The sequence below is a fragment of the Octodon degus genome, unplaced genomic scaffold, assembly GCF_000260255.1.
Source record: "Octodon degus isolate 3935 unplaced genomic scaffold, OctDeg1.0 scaffold00051, whole genome shotgun sequence".
NCBI lineage: Eukaryota > Metazoa > Chordata > Mammalia > Rodentia > Octodontidae > Octodon > Octodon degus.
The window spans coordinates 6,495,377-6,512,052 of NW_004524627.1; the positions used below are offsets into that span (position 1 = coordinate 6,495,377).

The following is a 16,676-nucleotide window of genomic DNA, read 5'->3' on the forward strand; positions in this document are numbered from 1 at the left end:
ATGGACATTCATCTGTATCCCTTTTTTTTTGTTAAGTTCCATTATTTGAATATTACAGGTTTGTTAACTTAGCAAAATATTCTAAAAGTGTCCAGTAGTCCATAATAGTATTGGGTCTTCTGCTTCACTAGCAATGTAAGAAATTGTTGACCTGAGTCCCCTACAGCTCAACAGAACAGCATGGATATACTTCTTATACTTCGTTTTTATACTTTTCTGCTGGGTGGTTAAGACCAAGGTAAAGCAGGACCTGTGCAACAAGAGTTGCAGCTTTTGGGTCTGATAAGGTCAGTGAAATCTCCTCAGGATTTATCCTGAGATCCTGTACCTCAGATTGTAGAACCTTTGTCAGTGTCAGCCATGTGGATGAGTCACGGCCATTGCTTGGCCAATGTGCTCTCTGAGAAAGCCTGAGAGAATGTTTTCTCTCCATGTGACCCTCCTTAGGCACACTATACATCATCGATCACTTTCCTCTTTGGCCCCATAATCTTCTTGATCAGAAAATTTGGGACACTACGGAGATACATGACGTTACAGTACAAGTTCTCATATGTCCTGAGTCTTAATTGACCTTGGAAGGCTAGGGCCAAAATGTTGGCTTTCCTTTCAGCCTTCCTTTTTCTCTAATTTTGATCTGCAAACTTAGCTTGTTAACCCTCCAGAAGACAAGCTTATTGTTATTACCAAACAACCTAGGCTGTTAAGCTGAACTTCACTATCTGCTCAGGGCTGACATTTGAAGCTTCACTCAATTGGTATCCATAGGTTTATGCAGACCTAAATCCATAGAAGATGCTGCTTAGTTTTTCAGGGGGAGCAGTACATGTGACTTACACTGAGTCACAAGAGTACCTCTATGAAGGGAGTCAGAAGTGAAGAGAAGGATTAGACTCCATGCGTCTTTCACTTAGAACAGAAATGGTGAGATCTGATACATCTTCTCACATTGATCTTACCTCATTTACAGCATGGAAGATCAGCGTACTTCTAGTATTGACACAGAAGCATGAGAGGAAGTGAACTCAATGCCCCAGACAGCTGGAGACCATCAGAGGTCATGCCTATGGGCTTCTCTGTCCTCACCCTGTCCCTACTTCCAACTCCACCCCCAGATTTAACCTCCTCTCCCTGCTACCTAGAGTCTGACTCCTCAGAGGAATCTGTAGTTGAGGCCAAAGGCCATTGTGATCACAATCTGTTACTAAGTCCCTTCTACCTTTTAGAAGAAAGAAATATCTTAGCTTTCTGTGTTAGAGAAACTTCAGTTCCACACAAGGGACTGTCCTCAAGAAATCCTTTATCATGCTCTTCCTAAACTGCATCCCAGGCTGTCTTGTCATACTCAGCTCAAAGAATTCGCCTAGATGAGCCCCTATACTGAATCAAACAATCCTCACTCCTCCCTAGAAGCATTTACTTCAGGCCTTCCTGCTTTTATCTTAAAGAAGTTCCAAATGAGTGACTATTCTCTCCCTTTTGTGTCTGACAGAGCTCATTCCCCATTCCTGGTCCTGCTCAAATAATACTTGTGCCATGCAGAACTGTGTGACCCCACAGCCACAGTGAATCTCTCCTTCCCGGAGCCCACTCTCCAAGCTCTCTTCTGCATATACAGGTGCCTGTTTCTTTGTACAGTGGGTTCACTGCTTTGTGATGAGGGATTGTATCAGGCAGCTCAGGTTATTTCATATCCACACTTGAAGCTTTTTGCATAGCATGTGGTCATTGTCTACAGGGTGAAAGAATAACTTAAGGTGAAGAACACCCTTAGGCTTCATCCAAGTCTGACAGTGTGGAGCTCCACTTGTATATTCGACTTGGCCTCGGGGAAGTGCTTCCTGCATAGTCTCACTCTGGACGGCCTTGCATTCCTGTTCAGATTTCTCCCTGAAATGGTCTGGAGACCATTAGGCCTGATCAGGAAAGGAACTCCCTGTTCAGCTGTCATCTCAGGTTATTGTTTTCAGGTGTGAATAGAAACAACCCAATTAAACACATGTTTTAAAGCCCTTGATTCTTGTTGAGCAGAGAAAAAGCTCAATTATTCAAAGACTCTTTCTAAGAAGTCAGCCTTTGGTCAACTCAGAAATCAGGTTACATTTTTTTTTCCTAACAGAATATCTTGATTTCCTTTTCTCATTACAAAGTGATATACAGTGATTATTGTTTTCAATAGTGTTCTATTTACTTTAGTAGAAAATTAAAATCTCACTCTAAAGAGTCATTACTCTTGGCAGTGTGGTACTGATTGCTCCCTTCAGGCTGCTTTACTTTTGTATAGCTGCACATTTTCTATCTACATACGAATATATATTTAAGCATGCTCTATTTATGTGTGAATGAGAGAGTTGTAGATGTAAACAATATGTTTTATATAATCTATATAATTTTTCAGCAGAAGAGAGATTGTACCATCAATAATACTCTCTAATCTACTTTTTATGCACTGAAGTAGTTAAATTCTTATTCCAGTACTTATAGATATTTTATTTTTAATATTTTATCTGTTAGTATGGTGTTGACTGGCTAGTCTACAGTTCACTGAATCAGTCTCTTTTTTATTTTTAGAAGAGTACAAAACAGTAGTAAACCAGAAAAATTACAAGTGATGTAGAATTTCACGTAACAAAATAGTATGAATTTTACAATATTGTAATGCATAGTGTAGTCTTTCAACTAAGTGTTCATATTACATGACATATGCATGCAAAATTGGAAAAAGAAAGAAAAAATATATATATATGAAAGTAAGAAGAGAAAAATGACAAACAAATGAAAAAAGAAGACAAAACAAATTAAGGATTAACCACTCCTTTCCATAAACCAGCATAAATCCACAGTACAGTTGTGCAATCCATCCTGCTTGCGTACAGAGATAGATCTCTTTCCCTCACTACCACTCCTGTTCTCCTCAACTCAGTAATTCCTTCCTTTTGAACAGGGTGTTTTTCCAGAAGAACTGAAAACATATTACCACAGCAATATATGAACACCTATGTTTATAGCAGTACAATTTGTCATAGCTAAATCTTGGAAACAATCCAAATGCCTGTCAACTGAGGAGTGGATAAAGATGATGTGGTATTTTTACACAATGGAGTATTATTATTCATTTATAAAACAGGATAAATTTGAGGTTTTTATTGGAAAATGATGCAACTAAAGACCATACTCTTAAATGAAATAACTCAGACCTCATATACAAACATCATAACATCATAGTGTGAGGGTGTGAAAGAGAAAATAAAATCTAAAGGGTACAAAAGATACTGGGAAAAGGGAATAAATCAGTCTCATAATAAAGTTTTTAAGTCTCTTCCCAATTGGCAGCCTTGTGTCCATTTTTTTTTTTACCATTATTTAGCTTTATTCATAACCATAAACTTAACTCTGCAATCCAGGTACATTTGGAGGGGAGCAAGGAAAACATGGAACCCAAAGAACTGCAAGAAGAGCAGAGATGATGGGGTGTCTTGAGCAGGGAGGGCAAAGGGTGCTCTCCTGAGCTAGAGGAATGGTCTGGTCTGGCGGTGGCAACACACACAAGTCACACGCGTTAGAGCTGTCCACAGTCGGTGATGGTGATCATCTTGCTGGTCTTGCCGTTCCTGGACCCGAAGCGCTCCATGGCCTCCACCGTGTTCGTGCCCTCTTTCACCTTCCCGAAGACCACGTGCTTGCCATCCAGTCACTCAGTCTTGGCAGTGCAGATGAAAAACTGAGACCCGTTTGTGTTTGGCCCAGCATTTGCCATGGACAAGATGCCCGGGCCTGTGTGCTTCAGGATGAAGTTCTCATCATCAAATTTCTCCCCGTAGATGGACTTGCCGCCAGTGCCATTGTGGCGCGTGAAGTCACCACCCTGGCACATAAATCCTGGAATAATTCTGTGAAAGCAGGAACCCTTATAACCAAATCCTTTCTCTCCAGTGCTCAGAGCATGAAAGTTTTCTGCCGTCTTTGGAACTTTGTCTGCAAACAGCTCGAATGAGACGCGGCCCAAGGGCTCGCCGTCGGCAGCGATATCGAAGAACACGGTGGGGTTGACCATGGTTGGCAACAAACGACTAAGAGGAAGGATAGAGGCGTCTGCAAAGCCCTTGTGTCCATTTGTCCAGGACACAGGAACAGTCCTGGTGTCGCATTGCTGGGGCACACTGCAGGCACATCCTGTAGCCCTTGGGCAGCCACGGCCACATTGCCTTCCAGACAGGTGGTGCGCAGTGCCCTTCCCACTATGAATATAGGAAAGTCTGCACTGTTTGCCTCCCATACTAAGGCTGGATGCCACAAGTATTTTTAATCTTTGCCAATTTTATACACAAAATGGAATTTTCTTGTTTAGTTAATATAGATATAATTATTAGCAAGACTTAAAATTGCTATGTGCATCATTTCTAAATATCCACAGCCTATTGAAGATATCCTGTTGTGTCATCTATCTATCTATCTATCTATCTATCTATCTATCTATCTAATTATTAAAGAATAAAAAGTAGTGACAGAGAAAAACAGTATTAGAAATGATATAAGATTTCAGTAAACAAATAGGAACAATGGTTGCATATTACTGTGATATGACAATTTCCGTTCTATTTAGTTTATTTGTTTGTATTTAGTACAGAGTCTACAGGGTCTCACTACACAGATTTGACTCCCTCCTGTTTTCAGCCTCCCAAGTGCTGTGATTACAGGCATGCACCACCACACCCAGTCTCAGTCATCATCTCAGCACGCCCCAGGGGTGGGGCCAGCATGGCATGCCAAGATTCAAACCCCCATCCCTGTATCTGCCTAAGCAGGTGCTTTTGTCCACTGAGCTATTTGGCAAGCCCACAATTTCAGTTTTTTGGAAAAAATACCTAGGAGGGTTATAGCTTGCTTGAATGGGACCTCCAATCCTGGCTTTTTGATGAATCTCCATACTGATTTCCATAATGGCTATACCAGTATGCACTACCACCAACAGTAGAGAAGGGTTCCTTTTCCCCTATAGCCTCTCCAGCATTTACTATTGGCTGATTTCTTGATGATAGCCATTCTTTTGGTATAAGATTGTATCTCGCATTGTTTGAATTTGAGTTTCTTGAATGACCAATGATGTTGAACAATTTTTCATATATTTATTTACCATTTGTATCTCTTCATTTGTGAAGTGTATATTCATCCCAGATGCACATTTTTGGATTGGGTCTTTGAATTTTTAAGACTTATTTTTTTTAAAATTTTTTATATGTTCAAGATCGGTGTCCTTTGTCTGACAGGCAGTCTGCTATAATTGTCTCCCACTTCATGGGCTTTATTTTTACTTTGTTGGTGATTTCTATTATATACAGAAACTTTTCAAAAAGATGAATTTCCAATTGTTGATTCTTTGAGATATTTCCCATGAAGTTCAATTTTTGTTCATGAGCTCTCTACCTATGTCCTTAAGGTCTCTACCTACTTGCCCTAACAGAAGATTTAGTGTTTCTGTTTTAATATTTAAATCTTTGATACATTTTGACTGTAGTTTTGTGCATGGTGATAAGCTTGGGTCTTCATGTGGAAAGCCAGTATTTCCAGTACCATTTATTAAAGAGTTTATCTTTCTTCCAATGAACATGTTTGGCCCTTTCATCAAAGATAAGGTGGCAGAATGTGTATGTAGTTGTGTCTACATTTTTTAATCTGTTCAATTGATAATCACGTTTGTTTTAATGCCAGTACCATGATAATTTTATCACAGTAACTTTGTAGTCTAATTTTCAACTCAGGGATTGTGATCCCTCCTGCCTTTTCTTTGTCACCCAGGATTATTTTTGCTATTAAGTCTCTTCATTTTTATGTATTTGGTACAGAGTCTCCCTATGAATCTCAGAATCATAGTGATCTTCTTGTTTTCAGCCTCCCCTGTGCTGGGATTATAGACATGTGTCACTACACCCAGTCTTTTTGGCTGGCTCAGCATGCCCAGGAGTGGGGCCAGTGCAGCATGTGATGCTAGGGACTAAACCCCAGGACCTGCTCTTGCCTAAGCAGGCACTTAGTCTGCTGAGCTCTCTTGCTAGATCTCTTCTTGTTTCATATGAATTTCAGGAATTTTTTTTCCAGATCTGTGAGGTATACTAATGGTATTTAATTGCGATTGCACTGAATCTCTGTAACAATTTTGGTAGAAAAGTAAGGATTAATCAACAAAGATGAGAGAAAGGAGAAAACATACAAAAAAGGAAGGGGGAAACATGGAAGTATGTATACAGGATGGCTAAGATGATTGTACTAATAATTGCCATAAGTTTTTTTGATAATTGCAGGTAATATTTAGAATTTTCTTCTTGACTAGCTTTGTATGCTGATACCTGCACCCTGAGCAACATTGAGGTCAGCAATGTGTAATATACAACCCATAGTTGAACACTTCTCATTTTGGTCTTCCAAATGTGTACAGCTTCTAATGTCTTATTAGTTATTATACTCTCTTTAAAGTGAATTTTAAAAAAAGACAAGAAAAAAAATTGGGGGGAGTATGGCCATTTCAACAATGTTGGTTCTTCCTATCCAGGAGCAAGGAATATCTTTTCATCTTCTGAAATCCTCTTCAATCTCTTTTTTTAGAGTACTATAATTTTCACTTTATACATCTTTTACTTCCCTTGTGAAACGGATTTTTATGTATTTCATTTTTGTGTGTGTTACTGTGAAAGACATCGTGTCCATAATTCTGTCTTGGTACATTCATTGTTTGTGTATAGAAATGCTATTAATTTTTGATTGTTGACTTTGTATCTTTCTGTGCTACTGAATTTGTTTATTAAATCTATAAGTCTTATAGTGGAGTTTTTGGAATCTTCTATGTACAGTATCATGTCATCTGAAAGTAATGATAATTTCACTTCTTCCTTTCCAATCATTATTCCTTTTATTTCTTTCTCTTCTCTAAAATTGCTCTGGCTAATGTTTCCAGAACTATATTGACCAACAATAGTGACAGTAGGCATCCTTGTCTTGTTTCTGATTTTAAAGTGAAGGCTTTTGATTTTTGTCCATTAGGTATAATGTGGGCTGTTGATTTGTTGTGGATGGATTTTATCAGATTGAGATAAAAACCATGTAATCTGATTTTCTGTAGTGTTTTTATTATCATGAATGAATATTGGACTTTGTCAAAAGCTTTTTCTGCATCTATTGAGATAGTCATGTGATTTTTATCTTTGGTTCTGTTGATGTGGTGTATTATATTTATGGTTTTGTGGATATTAAACCATCCTTGCATTCCTGGGCTGAATCCCACTTGGTCATAATGTATAATCTTGATGATTTGCTCCACTCTTTTTGCTAGTATCTTTTTGAGGATTTTTGCACCTATGTTCATTAGGGAGATTGGCCTGTAGTTCTCTTTTTTGGTTGTGTCCTTTTCTGGTTTTTGTATCAGAGTAATACTTGCCTCCCTGAATGAGTTTGGGATAATTGCTTCCCTTTCAATTTTATTGAAGAGTTTGAAAAGAGTTGGCATTAGGTCTTGCATAAATTTCTTGTAGAATTCAGCATGAATTCATCAGACCTGGGCCTTTCTTTGTTGGCAGTTTTCTTTTACTACATTTTCCTTTTCATTGGCTGATATTGGATTATTCAGAATTTTTATAACTTCTTGATTTACCTTTGTTAGTGAATATGTATTTAGGAATCTGTCCATTTCTTCTGTATTTTCCATTCTGTGAGAGAAAAAAAATTTTGAAATAAATATTGATAATTTTCTGAACTTCTATAGGTTCTGTAGAGATTTCTCCCATTTCATTTCTCATTTCACGAATTTTAATTTTTCTTCCCTTTTTAAATGAGGTTGGCTAAGGTTTTTTGAATTTTATTTTTTTCTTTCAAAGAAGCTACTCATCAACTCAATTCTTTGTATTATTTTCTTCATCTCCATTGCATTTATTTCTGCTCTGATCTTTACAATTTCCTGCCTTCTTTGGGATTCGGACTTGAACTGCTATTCTTTTTATAAGACTTTGAGGTGCAGAAAAGTGGTTCATTTGGACTTGTTCTGTTTTCCTGAACTGAAAATTTTTTGTTATAAATTTCCCGCTTAAGACAGCTTTCATTGTACCCCATTACATTCCAGTAATTTGTATCTGCATTTTCATTAGATTGTAAATATTGTTTAATTTCTTCTTTAATTTCATCTGTGACCCATTGATTGTTCAGGATGGTAGTATGTAATTTCCATATTCATTGTTGTTTCCTTTGTCAATAGTTTATTGTTGTAACTTTTGTCAGTATTGCACTATGGCCAGTGATATGCATGGGATAATTTCAGTTCCTTTACATTTACTTAAGCATGTTCTATGTGGTAGCACATGATCTATTGTGCACATCCCACGTGCAGCTGAGAAAAACGTGCATTCTGATGTTTTTGAGTGGAATACTCTGTAAATGTTTATTAAGTCAATTTCTTCACCAGTTCAGTTTAGTTCTGTTATTTCTTTGCATATTTTTCCATATGGTTGATTTATCTCTTTGTGACAGTGGAGTATTAAAGTCCTTCAATATAAGTATGTTATTACTCATTAGATTTTTCATGTCTGATAAAATCTGTCTTATACAGTTGTGTGTTCCTACATTGAGTGCATGTATATTTATAATTGTTACCTCTTCCTCTTGCAGTTTTTCCCTAACAAGTAGTGACCTTCTTTGTCCCTTTTAATCACACATGGTTTGAAGTTGCCATTGTCAACAATGAGAATTGCTACTCGTGTTTTTTTCTCAGTTCCTGTCACATGGAGTATTATTTTTCAAACTTTGATACTCAGTCTATTAATTTCTTTCTGAGGGAAATGTGTTTCTTCTATGTAGAATATTGCTGGATTTTGTTTATCTGTTCTGCAAGTCTTCTTCTTTTGATTGGTGAATTGAGACCATTTACATTGATAGTGGTAACTGATAAATATTGGCTCATCTTCGTCATGTTTTCCTTCTATAAGATCCCTACTTTCCCCTTTGCATATTTGCTTGCTCTACTTGTCTGTTCTTTTGTTGAGGTTGTAGTTATCACTGTGTCTTTCTGAAATATCTGTCAGTATTTCTTGTAGGGATGGTTTGGTTGTCTTGAGTTTCTTTAGTTGTTCTTTGTCATGGAAGTATCTAATCTCACTGTTAAATTTGGTAGATGGTTTTGCAGCATACATTAACCTGGGTTGAAAGTTGTTTTCTTTCAGGACCTCAAATATCTCACTCCAAGCTTGTCTCAGTTACTCTTCACTTGTTGCTAGGACAAACATCTGACACTGCAAATGAAGAAAGTAAAGGTTTGTTTAGCTCCAGTTACTGGAGGTTTCAGTCCATACTCAGCTGGCTGCAAGGCAGAGCAGCACATGGCAGAAAACATCCTTTCATGGAAGTGGCAAAGAACAAGAGCAAAATGGAGAAGTAGCAGCAACAATGGACACACAGAGAGTCTTTCTCCCTTAAGTCACATTCATGCTATCGGCCCCAGGCTGGATGTCACACCCATAATCCCAGAAGCATGTATACCCATAATTCCAGTGGATAATGAATTAATCATGAACTCTAGAAGTCCGTCCCATGACTTCATGAGGCTTATGGGGGACAACTAAACACAAAGCACAACAAAGCTCTTCTTGATTTGATGGTTTATGTTGAGATATGTGCCATTATTCAGATGGGCTTTCCATCTTAGGTAGTCTATTTCTTTTCTCTAACAGCTTTTGATATTCTGTTCTTTTGCTCAATTTCTGGGATCTTGATTATTATGTGTCTGGGTGACAATTTGTTTTGCTTATGGCTAGCTGGAGTTCTATATGCTTCAGTTATCTATAATCAGATTATCTTCCAATGCTTGGGAAATTTTCTGCCATTACTTCTGCAAACACTCTTCTTATATCTTTTGTATCATCTCCAGCTATTTTGTTGATACCTATTAGTCTTATATTATTTTTCTTGCATCATCTTGCAGCCATCATATTGTTATTTCCTGGTTTCTTGTTTTTTAGGAAATGTTTCTTGTATTACAGCTTATATCTGGATTCTCCCCCCTCAAAAAAAAAAAAAAAAACAAAAAACCCAAAAAAACCCCAAAAAACAAACCTCTCAAGTGCTCAGAGGTGGGATAGTGGGGGGTGATTAGATCATTGGCTATCATACTAATCAGTAGATTGGTGAGTTTGGCTAAGTGCATTCTTAGAAGGTGTGGTCTCCTTAGGTAGTTGAGTCGATGGAAGCAAGATCTGGATGCATATATATCCCTCCCCCTCCCCCTTTCTCACTCTATGTCCTCCTGTCCTGATGTGAGCTACTCCCCTCTGTGCAGGCCCTTTTTCCATGCCTTTTCTTCATTTGAGATCATCCACCATGGAAGGAACCCACTACAGCTATGAGCCACAATAAACCAGTTCTAGAAGTTGTGGTGTTGGGCCTTGCTTCTCATCAACAGAAGAGTCACTAAGGTAGTGTTTATTTTCAAAAGTCACTATTATTCTCATTGGGTTTTGCTAAGGGAGATAGAGTCAACTAAAATAGATTCTCCCAGAACGCACACTTGAAACAGACTAGGAAGAGGAAATTAGCCCTGGAAGAGCACTTTTGCCTCTCAGGATTCTCTGTGAACAGGGAGCACATTCTGCCCCAACATTTAAGCCCTAAAGGGCTTATTCACCATCATTTGTCATGTCTGTAAAGGAGCCAGAGAGAGTTTTACAATCAGAGGTTCATTACCATCTATGGGCCAAATTCTAGAAGCCCATGAACTTTGAGGGGAAAAAAGTCACACTTGTATATGTAACGGTCTCTTGAGAGTTACTGTTCCTTTTAATTAAACATTTATATGTGAGCAGCAAACCACAGGGATATTAGTAACTCCTGACATCATTAACAATCAATATTTTAAAATCATAGTACTCTTGTGCAAGTTATCTTAAAATATCACTACTATGAAATGAAACTACATATTATTTTATAAAGAAGCATATATCTCTATATTTTAAGTCACAGAAGCATTAAATATTTATATACATAGCTGCATTCAATGTAATTAGCTTCTTTTTTGATTGTGTATTTTAATTTATGTATTTAAAAACATTTTTTGAAGGATTCTTGAGGCTTCTTCAGACTGCTCTAAGCATTTGAGGGAATACATGAAGATTTCCTTAGCTGGAGAAAGGGCAGATGTTGTAAAAGATTCTCATTCATTGCTTGCTGAGATACTGGGCTCCTTCCTTCCACTTTAGTCCTCTCTCCTCTGCTCTCTCAGGAACTTGTTCCACATGCCTGCTTGAAGCTTTTTTTCATAGACTTCTGGAATCTTTATAAATGTTGTGTCAAGGAAATTAGTATCAACATTAAACAAATTTTTATTATAACAATTTTAAAGAATTATTATACTTTTATTTTTTAAATCCTTGATTATGAGAAAGTAGCATAATTTACAACTGAGTGCAACTCTTAACAACCACTGTGCTTACTCAGGGATTCTTGCAAAGTAAGAAAATCTAACATACAAATTGTTTTCTAAATGTAATGAAATTTTTATGTGCACTAAATGTAACAATTAATGAAGTTGACTTAATGATATGCTGCATGTACATTTAATTAAGCATCTAGAAACTGCAATTTTTGCAGGTTTTATATTTTGAAGCCCATTTTCTAGTATTTTTCTTGGTTTCCAGAAAGTACCTAGACTCTTAGGAGCTATGTCTTTACTGTCTGATGGATTAAATGCCCTCAGGAGCAAATTAATAGTCTTTGTTTTTATTGGGATATAATATTTGCACATATTAATTAGGTACAGTACAATAATTCAGAATGTACAGAATATAATGATCAAATCATTGTAATAAACACTTCTATCTCTCCAATCATCTCTGTATGTAGCAAACTTTATACTCTTCTAGTTAGTTTGAAATATACTGCAGATTGTTGTAGACAGGCATTACCTCACTGAGCCTTGGAAAACAGAACTTGTTCTGTCTTTTGTTGCCACTTACCTAACATTTCCCATCTTTCACTTATTTTTTGAAAATGTATTTAGGGCAGGGTCTACAGGGTCTCACTACACAGATCAGACTCATAGTGATCCTCTTGTTTTCAGCCTCCCAAGTACTGGGCATACAGGCAAGCACTACCACGCCCATTATCAGTGTCACTGTCTTAGCATGTCCCAGGGGTAGGGTGGGCACAGCATGCCCAGACTTGAACCCTGGTCCCTACATCTGCCTGAGTATGCGCTTTAATCCATTGAGCTATCTGGCTGGCCCTTATCTCCCACTTCTTAACCTTCCCAGTCTCTAGTGATGAATATTCTATTCCTTTCTTCTGAGATTCACTTTTTAGTTTCCATCAATGTGTGAAAACATCACTTGTTTTCTTTCTATGTCTGGCAATCTCACTGAACATAAAGTTCTTCTGTTCTATCCATGTTATTGCAAATGACAGTATTTCTTTTTTTTCCATAATTTTATTGAGAAATGAATAGCAATGAGACAGTTTCAAATCAAATTGGTAGGACAGTTTCAATAATTAACACATTGCATACCACCTTCCTACTGGTTATTTGTTGTACAAGATGGAGACATGATATCCTGTTTACAAACACTATTAGAACAAATCCCTCTATTCATTAAGAGAATGTAACTATATATCTATCCGAACCATTTTGAATGCACAGATACAAAGTGGACTTTCATCTGTATCCCCTTTTTTGTTTAGTTGCATCATTTGAATATTATAGGTGTGTGAACTCAGCAAAATATTCTAAAAAAGTCCAGTAGCCCATAAGAGTATTGGGTCTTCTGCTTGACTGGCAATGTCAGAAATTGTTGACCGGAGTCCCCTACAGCACAACATAACACTATGGCATAACTTCTTTTTTTTTTTTTTTTTCAACAAATAACATACTGCATATATTCTTCTTAGTGGTTAATTGCTGTACAAGATGTGGACTTGAGATCCTATTTACAAACACCATTAGAACAAATCATTCTATTCATTAAGAGAATGCAAATATATATCTATCCTAACCACTTTGAATACACAGATACAAAACGGATATTCATCATTTTTTCTAAGTTCCGTTATTGAATATTATAGGTGTGTAAAATAAGCAAAATATTCTAAAAGAGGTCAGTAACCCATAATAGCATTGGGTCTTCTGTTTAACTGGCAATGTCAGAAATTATTGACCTGAGTCCTCCACAGCTCAACATAACAACATGGCTTCACTTCCTATATTTTGTCTTCATACTTTTCTACTGGATGGTTAAGAACAAGGTAAAGCAGGACCTGTGCAACAAGAGTTGTAGCTTTTTGGTCTGAGAGGGTCAGTGAAATCTCCTCAGGATTTATCCTGAGATCCTGTACTTCAGATTGTAGAACCTTTGTCAGAGCAGCCATGTGGATGAGTCACGGCCCTTGCTTGGCCAATGTGCTCTCTGTGAAAGCCTGAGAGAGTGTCTTCTCCCCATGTGTCTCTCCTTAGGCACACTCTACATCATCGATCATTTTCCTCTTTGGCCCCATAACCTTCTTGATCAGAAAATTTGGGACACTACCGAGGTACATGACGTTACAGTACAAGTTCTCATATGTCCTGAGTCTTAATTGACCTTAGAAGGCTAGGGCCAAAATGTTGGCTTTCCTTGTAGCCCTCCTTTTTCTCTAATTTTGATCTGCAAACTTAGCTTGTTAACCATCCAGAAGACAAGCTTATTGTTATTATCAAATGATTTAGGCTATCAAGCTTAACCTCACTATCTCACTGCATTTCAAACATCTTAGGCATAATAAGGAACAGGTATTTTTCATCAAGTATTAATATGTTGAACTTTAAGTCCCTACATAATATGATAAAAACATTTAAAAATTAGATTATATTTTAAAAATAGGATAAAGAATTCTATACTTCTCATGTTTGCAAGTGTTTCTTTTTTGATGACTGAATAATACTGTGAATGTGACATTTTCCTCATCCTTTCACCTCTCATTGAGCGACTCTGTTAATTATATAGCTTAGCTATTATGCATAGTGTTGAATACACATTAGAAGTATATATGTACCATTGATGTAATCATTTTATCTTCTTTGGATATATACTCAGTAGGGGAATTTCTTGATCAAAGACCAGTTCCCTTTTTTAGCTTTTAAAGGATTATCTGTAAGGTTTTCCATAGTTGTTATACTAATTTAGATTTCCACCATCATTATATGAGTTTCTTATTCTGTACATCCTCAACTTAACTTGCTAGCATTTTTCTGTTTGGCAACATCCATCCTAATGTGGGTGAGGTTGTGGCTCATTGTTGTTTTGACTATCATTTCCCTGATGATTGGTGATAGGGAGAACTTTTTCATATATAAGTTGATCATTTTCTGTCTTGTTTTGAACAGTGCCTACTTAGGTCTCTACTGAGTTCTTTGAATGGGATCATTTGTCATTTTTTTGTTGTTGTTGTTATTGCTAAGTTTTCTTTCATACCCAGCCTTTTCTAGAATACATTTTCTGCCTGTTTCTTGTCATTGAAGATGCCAACTCCATTGTAAGTCCAGGATCATCTACATGCGTGACCAACTTAGTTTTTCTTTGAGCAAATTAATACTGGGTTTTTATCTAATTCTTTTACCCATAGGGCCAAGTCTTGGTTACTAATGGTTGCCAAAGGCCATTAGTTCAAGTAGGAATTTTAATTCTGCATTCACCTGAGCTGAGAACATAACAGTCATGATTGCTCCTGTATTATTGAAAAGTAAACATATATTTCTCTCTCAAATTTTAAGACTTTTCTTTCTGCTTTTTATCCTTCCTAATACTCTTTTTCATTCTCCAGTCATGACTATCCTTCCTTTGTCTGCATCTTCAATTCTGATATGCTCCAGAGCCAGTCTCCTTGCCTCCTATCTCTTCTTCTTCTGAATGTTCTCCCTCCATTCTCTCAGTCACTGAGATGCCTTACATTGCCCACTTGTGTACTCCCATTCAGACCTCCCTCTGTTTAGAGATTCAAGTATCTATCCTTTATTGGTCTCTGGAAGTCCCATAAGCACTAATTTTGTCCAGTCATAGCTAAATCACTTCACTGTATTCCTGATCTTGCAAAAGGTTCATAACTAGCCAGATAGATGAAATTAGTCTGGTTTCTACTCACTGGTCCTCATTTCAACCCTGACTTAATTTGCCTATCTTTGGCTTTACTCTTAACCACATCTTTCTAGCTTGAGGAGGATCCTTCAAGATTGCAAACCCCATTGCTTCCTGATTGTTCCTTTGTTTATAGTGTCACCTCTGCTCACTCCCATTATTCTTGTGGGATGCCTTCTTTTATATTTGTATAGCACATTACATACCTGTCCAACATTTCAGCAGGCATTGTGACTCTTCCTATTTACATACCCGTCCAACATTTCAGTAGGCATTGTGACTCTTCCTATTTACTCTTTAACTCTGACTGTTTTTTTCTGGCAACCTCAATGCCCTCTATGTACCTCCAGCACTCATCTTCTTCCTTTCTTGTAGTTGTTTAGCAAACACTGAATTTTTTTAAATACTTTTATTGAGAAACAAATAGCAATGAGGCAGTTTCAAAACTGATTACTGACAGTTTCAATGATTAATAAGTTGATTTTTTTTCTTTTTCTGCGGGACCGGGCTTTGAAATCAGGACAGTCCACTTACCAGGCAAGTGCTTATTCTACTGAGCTATCTCCCCAGCCCCAATACATTGCATATTGTTGTCTTAGTAGTTATTCATTGCACAAGATGCAGACTTGATATGCTGTCCACAGACACTATTAGAACAAATCTCTCTATTCATTGAATTAAGAGAATGCAGCTGTATATCTAACTATTTTCAATATATAGATACAAAATGGTCCTTCATTTCTATTTCCCATTTTTGTTTAGCTTTGTCAGAGAAGGGTATTCTATTGTCATGTAAATATTGTAGGTGCTTGAATTCAGCAAAATATTTCAATATAGTCCAGTAGTCCATAATAGTAGTGGGTTTTCCATAAGACTGGCAATGTCAGAAATTGTTGACCTGAGCCTTTTATAGCTCAGCATATTAATATGGCTTTACTTTTTATAATTTGTGATTATATTCTTCTGCTGGATGGTAAAGACCAAGATAAAGTAAGACCAATATAACAAGAAATGTAATGTTTATCTGTCATAAAGTCAGTCAAGTCACCTCAGGATTTATCCTGAAACTTTGTACCACCGTTTGTAGATCCTTTGTCTGTGTCAGTTATGTGGATGAGTCACGGCCATTGCTTGATCAGTTTGCTTTCTGTGAAAGCCTGAAAGAATGTTTTCTCTCCATGTCACTCTCCTTAAGCACACTTTACAAAATTCATCACTTTCCTCTGTGGCCCCATAATATCCTTGATCAGAAAATTTGGGACACAACTGAGTTACATGACATTATAGTACAGGTTCTCCGATGTCCTGAGCTTTCACAGATTTTGAAGGTTAGGGCCAAAATACCTGTCCTGGAAGTCCTTCTTCTTTTTTTTTTTTTCAAAATCTTATTGATAAACAGATAGCAATGAGACAGTTTCAAATCAAATCAGAAGTACAGTTTCAACAAATGACACACTGCATATATTCTTCTTAGTGGTTAATTGCTGTACAAGATGCGGACTTGAGATCCTATTTACAAACACCTTTAGAACAAATCATTCTATT

General features: G+C 37.1%; 1 protein-coding gene and 1 pseudogene across 1 annotated transcript in view; one reads left to right on the forward strand and one right to left on the reverse strand.

Moving 5' to 3' along the window:
- Nucleotides 1–16,676, forward strand: part of Zmat4 (zinc finger matrin-type 4) — a 457,773-nt gene that overhangs the window by 162,489 nt on the left and 278,608 nt on the right. The window lies entirely within an intron of this gene.
- On the reverse strand, nucleotides 3,362–4,097 carry LOC105742429 (annotated as a pseudogene).